We start from the raw sequence: 8,410 nt of genomic DNA, 5'->3' as shown, positions 1-8,410 counted from the left end.
TATTGGGAAGCTCTGCATGAGGTTGAAATTTTTATGGGAAACTTGTTTAAAACACAATTAAAGGCGGGTTTGCCACAGCAAGGTTAGGGGTTGCCAATAAACCCATATAGCAACTTCTGTAATCCCAGCTCCAGACACACCATTGGGGTGACCCGTGCACAATTTCCGCAGGCCACACAAGGCAGCAGCAGTCCTAGTTGCTTTCAGTGACCGCAGCAGGTCCAAAAGGCTTCAGGCGTGGAGTGGGCTGAGCTCTCCCCTGGCTTGAATTGACTGCCTGGGATTCCTGCGGGGTGCTAGCGAACCCAGGACTCCAGAATCTGTAGGCCCTATCCTGGCTTTCGCCCTGCTGGGAAATAACAAAATATTTTGGGAACTCGGGAATTTAATTTACTGCTACCAGCCGAAACAATAATAACATCTTTGTCTTACCCTTCTCTCCATACCTCCCTCCTCCCACCGACAGAAACACGATGTTGGCCCTCTGTGAATGTAGCATAGACAACACAGGGCCAGCACGGAGGGGTTGGAGAAGGCTGCAGAACTGGGACCTGGGGGACCCCCCTCCCCCACCCCCGGCAATCAACAGTCCCTGAACATCCCTATTTCGCTTTTGGGGAGAAAAAGACAGCAGGAGAGATGCCCCTTACACCTTCGATCTCCTTTAGCTCTTTCGTGCCCCAGAAAGTGAGTTTTCGAGTGTGGATGTGTATGCTAAGTGAGGGAAAGAAAATTCAAGAAAGCCACAAAAGTCACCGTGAAGCATCCACCAAAACTTCAGCTTAATTACTCCCATATGTCTTCTTTGGCTGTTTTCAAAACGCGGCAAGAAGGAGACGCCGTGTCACTACGCTGATTCCAAAGGGGTTGAAAAACGACCATTCATCCAATCCAGGCCCGGAGGGGCCCAGGCGCAGCCTCGAGCGATTAGCCCCCTTGGGGGGCGCTGGAGACCCGGCCCGGAGAGGTGAGGCGGGAAGGCGCTGCGCCCGCGCGGGGCGGAAAGTTCGCGCGCTGCGTCCCACCGGGTCCCGGGAGACGCCGCAGCCCGCGGCGGGGAGGGGCGCGGGAGGCGCGGCCCGGGCGGGCGCGCGAGAGGAAGGTGCCTTCGGGAACACGCGCAAGGGCGGGGATTCGCGCTGCCAATGAGGCCCGGGTGTGGGCCGTGCGAGGGTGGGGGACGGGCCGGAGCGCAGCCTTCGCTGTGGCAGCTGCCGGAGCAGTGGCCGCTTCGGGAGCCGGAGGAGAGGCAGCGGCGGACCGTCGAGCTGGCCGCGCCCCGAGGCCCGGCCCTGGGGTGGAGAACCGCACCGCGGAGTTGGAAACTTTCCCGGCAGGTAACTCCCGCCGCCCTGGCGCCGCCGCCGGCCTCCCATGTGTCCCGGGCAGGGTCAGCTGCAGCGGCGCAGAGGGAAGGAGAGGGTCCCGCAGAGCAGGAGAGGGAGATGGGGAGAGTGGAAAGGCATGTGGGAAAGTTTCTGGAGCTTGCCTCCCCCGCCAGCCCCCCCTCGCTGGGCACACCCGGGAGCTTTCCCGGGATAGGCTTGGACATGTTGGGCGCCCGGGCCTTGGTCCTGCCGGCTCTGGAGAGTCGGCGCCTTCCTTTCGCGGTCCGGTCCCCGCCGGACCGAATCGCCCCGGGCAGAACTGGGGTGCGGGGGCACCGGGGACGCCCGGCAGCACGCTGGAGTTTCGGGACCACCCCCGCCCGGCCCGCCTCCTCGCCCCCTTTCCCTCCTCCTGTGTAGCTCGCGGGCTTGGCAAAGGCTCGGGCTGCGCCTGGTACCTGGGGCCGGGGAAGCGGAGAGAAGCGCTCCTGGCACCGCGGGGTCCAGGGCGCCCCCGGAGTGTTTGGGAGCTCGGGTCGTGAAGATGCCGGTTGAACTTAAGCCGGAGGGCGGAGTGGGGGTTGTGGTATTTCCCCAGTCTGGGCTGAAAGTCTATTGCTTCCCTTCCAAAACACAGCTATTAGCATATCCACGTTCTTTTATGTGTTTGGGGGGGGGCTGTAGGATTAGACATTGAGGGGGAGCTGGGAAAGACGATGATTGTATCAAGATTGTGAATTCCCTTGTTCGTGGGTAGTGTAGAGTGGTCGCTTTTGGAGGAATTTATGTCAAGGCTCACGTCTTACTGGAAGACTTTGGGGGTGCGGGCGCTCAGCGCTGGGGGCTTGGAGGGCTCCCGCTTTGGCGCGACACCTTTCCGGAAGGGCTGGCGAGGAAGGAAGCCCTAAGCATTGTGTGGCGTATTTGGAGACAGAAAGGTCTCGGGATCGGTAGTCTCAAAACTTACTTGACTTATTGTGTAAGGCTCCGGGAGGAAATGCAGGGGTGCCCAGGTAGAAACACCGCGTCGCGGCCAGGGGTTCGGAGGACATTGGCTTCGGCCACAGTCTTCCCCTCCAGCCGAGTTTTGGCAGCCCCAGATCATTGTGCCTTTCTCTGGTGATGAGACTCCTATCGGTAACGCTGTCCCTGCGGGAGTCGACCAGGGGAAGGTGGGAGGGTACCTTCATCTTGAACTTGACCCTAGGAGCAGCGCCGTCTGGGCGCGTTACAAGGTAAAGGCAAGCCGAATCTAACCGTGGGATGGGCCTCGAACTCTGGCACGGAAGAGAAGTTCCTGGCTTAGAATCTTTGAGAAAGGGTTTAGGACTGCTGAGGTCACCAACTCTGGAAATGCCAGACCACCAGACTGCAGAGGTTAATAATGTGTTTGGAGGGGGTGGGGATGGGAGAGGAAAGGAGAAATCCGGTTAGTTGGTACAGAGACATGGTATTCCTCTATAGAGGAAATGAGGGAAATCTACTCTCCCCAGATCCGTTACCCTACTTTTCCCCTCCCCCTTCCTGGGTCATCTTTATTCCTGGCACTCCAGGGACGGGGGAGGGGAAGGAGAAGCAGCGGTTGTGAAGCTCCTCCGGCCAGCTTGGAGGTATTTTAGATCGGCTACTCCTTAGGAACGTTCCTGGATTTTAACAGCTGTTTCTTGATTGCTGGGAATGAGAGAATTTACGAGCGACTGAGAGATGGTCATTATAGTACAGTCTGAATGTTTCACTCCGCTAATCTACTTAGAAATCTCACCAAGGACCTTCCTCAGAGTATGCCAGTTTCTGCAGAGTCTGTCAGCCAGAATGTTTGGTAGATGTCAGTCAGAACTTGTGGTAAATACGTCCTGGTGGTATTGAGATGAAAAGTATGCAGGGATAAAGGAAATACGGTATCTGACATCCTTCAGGACTTCCTCCTAGCGTTGCTCCTGTTACCTGCCAAGTGAACTTGGTCCAGGCTTCCGGACTGTTCTGATTTGACAATAAGGGATGGGAAATAGTGTCATCCATTTTAGAGGAGGCAGGAAAGTCCAGAAATAAATGTAAGGTTACTTTTTCATGACCCTGTCTTTCAGCTGAGATGCCACAAACTTAATGCTGGGACTTGAAAGCAATGTTTTTCTGCTTTCCTGGTTTAACCACCAGAATGTCCAAATTATCATAATTTTTGTCCATAGTGGAACTAAGGCATAACTGATTCATAGTCAGCCCTTTTCTGCTTCCCATAAGAGCCTGTAGAAAAAAAGAACATTTTGTCTCTTTCACCACACACGATTTATTTGGGGCCATACTGGGTTTTTGATACTGGGTGATTGAGGGCACAATTTTGAAGACAATGAAATTGTCTTGATTAAACTGTCCATTTTTAGGCAATATCCCCTTCAGAGTTGCTGATTAATTCTTTATCTCCCAGGGAACATTAAAACCAGTATCCCTGGGCTGCTAAAACTATAATCCATATTATAATGATGCCTGCCGTATGGCATAGCCGGAGGTTAATGTTATGTCAATGTTTCTTTTAGACATTTCTAACCCAATTGTAAAGGTTTTGTCTAGGCTGGGTTGAAAGTAGGCTGTGAGCCTCACAGTCAGAGAAGTGGCTTTATTTTTATCTTTCTGATGAAAAGTTTAGTTTAAGTTGTTACAGGAGTAAAGTTCACAAAGGCAAAATGAAGCAGAGGGTCTGTGTGTGTGGGTGAGTGAGTGTGTGTGTGTTTATCTGTGTGTGCACACTCATATTGCTGGGGAGGGATTTTAGTTTCTAGGATAACTTTGTTTGACTGTCTTTTAACTGTGTATTTTCAGTGGTGGAAATAACCTCCTCCCAACCAGTTTATAAAAATGTTTTCTGTGCAAGGCTCCAACACCTTTCTGGGCCTTCTTTTTCCTCATCATTGTCATCTCTAAAATGGAATTATCTTTTCAGTGCTCAACTTCTCTGAGAGTTAGAGAAATGCAGGCATTCCGTAACCAGTGCTGTAGTATTGGCACAGGACTTTGGAGTTTACAAAGGGCTTTACCTACATATTTTCACACTTAATTCTCAGTTTAGTAAACCGAGGCTGAGCCAGTTAGATCAGTTTACTGGGTATCATCTATAAATTGTGGAGTTAAACTTGAAGCTAGATCCTCTGATTCCCCCCCCCCACCCCATTTATGGAGTCACCTGAGAATTGGTTAAAACTTGACAAACAGACTAATGTTAATATGTGGCAATTTCTCATATTTCATTTATGGGTTATTCTGGTTTCAGGACCCCAGGGTTAACATCTATGCTTTGATGTCAGAGATTAAAAACAGATCAGTGATAATGGTAATAAAACTTTCTCCCCAAAGAGAGTTTCAGAAATTCACATACCTCAAACTAATCATTTGTTTATTTTCAACTTCTCTTTTATTAAGTAGGCTTCAGGGTCTAGTGTGATTTATAATCCAGACTGGTAACCCAGACAGCATTCTTAAGGAAATCACTTCTCAAATCTGTATGTCTTTTTTAAAAATAAGAAATGAACATATTATTTGCCTTTTATCTTGGTATTTCTTAGCAGAATTACAAAGCCTGGATAAATGTCCCTTTTTTGGTGTCATCATTCTTGGGTTCTTTCTACTGATGTCTGGATAAGTCTAATTTTGCAGCACTTTCTGTGCTACATAAGTTCTTAGGGAAGAATGCTGTTGGTGTAACAGTAAAGAAGTAAGGATTAGGCAGCAGGTGACCCATTTTCACAGGGACTCTAAATGTCTGTCCTGTGTCCTGCTTGCCTGCTTAAGAGCAGAGTGCAACTTGACACTCATTTGAAAGCTGGTATGGATTTTCTTTAAAAGGTTCTAAAATAAAATTATGTGCAAAGCTACAGGCCCTTTTATGTCTGAGCAACCTGTCCATCTTGAGCTTTTTAAACTTATTCTCAGAAGACTGCCTCTTCGGAATATGAAGCAGTGGGGTTTAAACCTCAAAAAAAGAGTAGTTACCCAAGAAGTACTGATTGACTGACTGGAAAGGCTGCCATTTCCAGGTGTGTGAGTAGAGAGCATAAGGAAACACTATTTGCTAATGAAGTTGAGGGAGACTTTGTTATCAGTGTACCTGAAGGGAAGTAGTGCAGCAAAGCAGAAGAGCTCCTGGTTTTTTTTTTTTTTTTTTAAAGCAGAAGACTGGATTTTGAATGATAGAGGAAAACTTTTGGTAAAAAGAAGGCTGTCAAGAAACATTATCTTGTGGAGAGTGAATAGGGGTTCTGGTGTGGTGTGGCTATGGTACTGATGGCGGTTGCTCTTCTCAAGTAGATGTTTAAGGGCTCTTGTGGTACGTGTGATCAAGAAGAATATTCTGGAAAGAAGAGCCCCATAGGCAAAAATGTCAAGGACAAGGAAATTGGTGCAGAGGGATGGTATAGTCCCTGGATTTTACCCACTGATTTTTGCTGCTACCGTGAAGGAATTTATTAGTAAAAATCTTCCAGCCACAGTTGTAGGTAAATGTGAACCGAGTATATATATGTTCAGTCATATAGCCCACAGCCACTGTGACTCACCACCTTCCCTGCCCCACCCAGCACACCTAGGGTTACTTGCCTGTCATGAATAGTGGCTTATTACCTCTTTGAGTCCAGGTGGGGGGTGGGGCAGTCTCTAAGGAACACTTGGTTATGCTCTTCTCATGCATATATATTCATGCAAAACCAGGATCTTTTATTACATGTGCTTTTGAAGAAATGTGAGAAAGGTTTGACATACAAGGGTACATACAATTTGCGCAGTTTAAAGCACAGTGTATGCTTATGTAATGTGCTTTCTCCCCCTCCGTCATATTGGTATATTCTTTGGCACTGTTTTAATGGCTGTTTGGTAAATCCATTACATATGTTAACATAATTTATTTAACCAGTCTATTTGGATGTTTAGTTGTGTTGAAAAGTATCTCTTAGGCTATCAGAGCCCTTTGGCTCAGATGTGGTTTACTCATCATTAAATTACAGGGTCCACATAGGGGCACCGGCTACTGGTAGCTTCAGAATCTCACATCATCAAGAAACGGACTCTTTGCTCTTAGTTCCGGTTTGGGAAAACCCTGGAGAGAACCCGGATTGGCCTGATGCCACCCAAAGGACAGTTACGGTTGGCAGTCTCCATTAGACCCACAAGATGGGCTGTGGGGAGACAAAGTGTCCCACAGAGAAGGGGTTCATTGTTAATAGAAGAGGGAGGGAGCAGGCTAAACAAAAAGAGCTAGTTGTTTAATGCAGGATATGTTACCAAAAGTGGTATTGCTGGTCATAACAACATCCCAATGTACCAGAGGGTAAGAACGATTTTAACGCTCCTGTGATGTACACCCTACAGTCTTGAGACTTTTCCACATTCTTTGCAGATTTGAATTGCTGCATAGACAGGCGCTTGTATAACAGGATATTGAATTACTGCAAAAAAGTTGGGAATTGGTCATTATTATCATGTATCCCATTATACTTCCCTCTTTTTGCCATGCTTTATTCTAAATTACTTGGGGTTCGTGACATCAATTAGTAATGTTTATTGAGTGCTTGCTTACTCTGAGCTAGATGTTTGAATAAAAAAAAAAATTAGTGGAAATGAGACAGTGTAGTTTTTTCTTTCCCCACTGTCCTGTGTGCATAGAGTGTTTTACCAGGGATGGTTTGTTGCCCAAATCATAGCATTCCGCATCCGGCCCCTTTTGCTTCTTGTGGTTTAAATCAGCTATTCTTTAGTTGATCCAGAAGTGGAAATTGGAGCTGGGCTCAGCTGGCTGGTTTTTCTGCCTGGGCTTAGGCTCACTCACACTCTAATGGTTACATGATTCTTTATGGGGACCACCACTATAGTAATTTCCACATTACTTAGAATTGTCATCTTGCTTTTGATGAGTTTTCCATTGGCCATGCACTTCAGGGCACGTTGGGTGTATCCTCTGCCCTAGAGAGTGAATCTTGATAAAGTCAAGTCATCTTTAGTAATACCATACCTCTTGCTAGTGACTGATTAATGAATATTTATATGACAACTATTAGGTACCACCATATTGGGAACTGAATGTTGTCGGCAAAATAGAACAGGTTGACACTCTAAGGATCATAGAGGACAACAAAGATGGATGTGCCTAAGAAAACAGTGACCTTTTCCAGCTGCTGAATGAACTAACCCTGAAACCACTGCGACTCAGAACAGCTTTATTATTGTTTGAGGCCATTATCTCCAAATGGAATATGCTAGCCCATCCAGTCTGGAAAGGAAGGAACTATTAGAACTTTTTCCAAAAAGAAAAGCTTTACTAATGTTTAATAGATGGCTGACACTGGTTGGTATACCTGAAAATCTCCTGTTACTTAGGTTACATGAGAGATGAGTGGGTACTTTACAACCTAGTGGAATTGCCAGTGGTACTCTCATTTTTATTCTTGCTTTTGGTGAACTCTATCCATGTAAATGGGTTTATGAATTATATTACCTATTTTTGAGTAAAAGGACTCCCACACAATGGGCAAATGGCTTAAAAAGATTCTTGCAAAGAAAGCTTAATGGTAATGATTTAAGTTTATAGGATGAAGAAAGTGTCTTTAGGAGATGAGAAAATGACTTTTTTAATGAATTTTTTTTAATTTTTTATTTTACTTTTTAAAAAGATTTTATTTATTTGACAGAGAGAGAGCACAAGCAGGGGCACCAGAAGAGGGAGAAGCAGGCCCCTAGCTGAGCAGGAATCCCGGCATGGGGCTTGATTCTAGGACCCTGGGATCATACCTGAGCCAAAGACAGATGCTTAACTGACTGAGCCACCTGGGTGCCCCTTTTATGATTATTTTTTAAAGATTTTATTTATTTTAGAGAGAGAAAGTGCCAGCTGGGGCTCAGGGAAGAGTGGAGGGGGAGGGAGAGACTCTCTACCAGACCCCCCACAGAGCCTGTTGAGGTATTCCATGTTAGGAACCTGAGATCATGAACTGAGCCGAAACCAAGAGTTGGAAGCTTAACTGAGCCACCCAGGCGCCCCAAGGAAATGACTCTGAACTCAGTAAATTGGCAGAAAAATTGTGTATGGATTTGTATTAATAAAA

The 8,410-nt window shown here is 47.0% G+C and overlaps 1 protein-coding gene across 12 annotated transcripts in view; it reads left to right on the top strand.

Annotated features, from left to right (window-relative positions):
* The first annotated feature begins 757 nt into the window (after positions 1-757).
* The window catches only part of TANC1 (tetratricopeptide repeat, ankyrin repeat and coiled-coil containing 1), a 237,371-nt gene continuing 229,718 nt past the window's right edge, over positions 758-8,410 (top strand). For 8 of the 12 annotated variants that reach the window (XM_082691341.1, XM_082691340.1, XM_082691349.1 and 5 more), the window contains exon 1: positions 758-1,337. The gene's annotated coding sequence lies outside the window, so the exon portion shown is untranslated. Of the gene's footprint in view, positions 1,338-2,542; positions 2,564-8,410 lie in introns of those variants that run through there. The other 4 variants (XM_082691336.1, XM_082691343.1, XM_082691342.1 and 1 more) reach the window with 1 other exon arrangement.

This window comes from Mustela nivalis (genome assembly GCF_964662115.1).
Source record: "Mustela nivalis genome assembly, chromosome: 11".
In the NCBI taxonomy this organism is placed as follows: Eukaryota; Metazoa; Chordata; class Mammalia; order Carnivora; family Mustelidae; genus Mustela; species Mustela nivalis.
The sequence above is the reverse complement of the archived record's forward strand: the minus strand, read 5'-3'. Positions and strand labels throughout refer to the sequence as shown.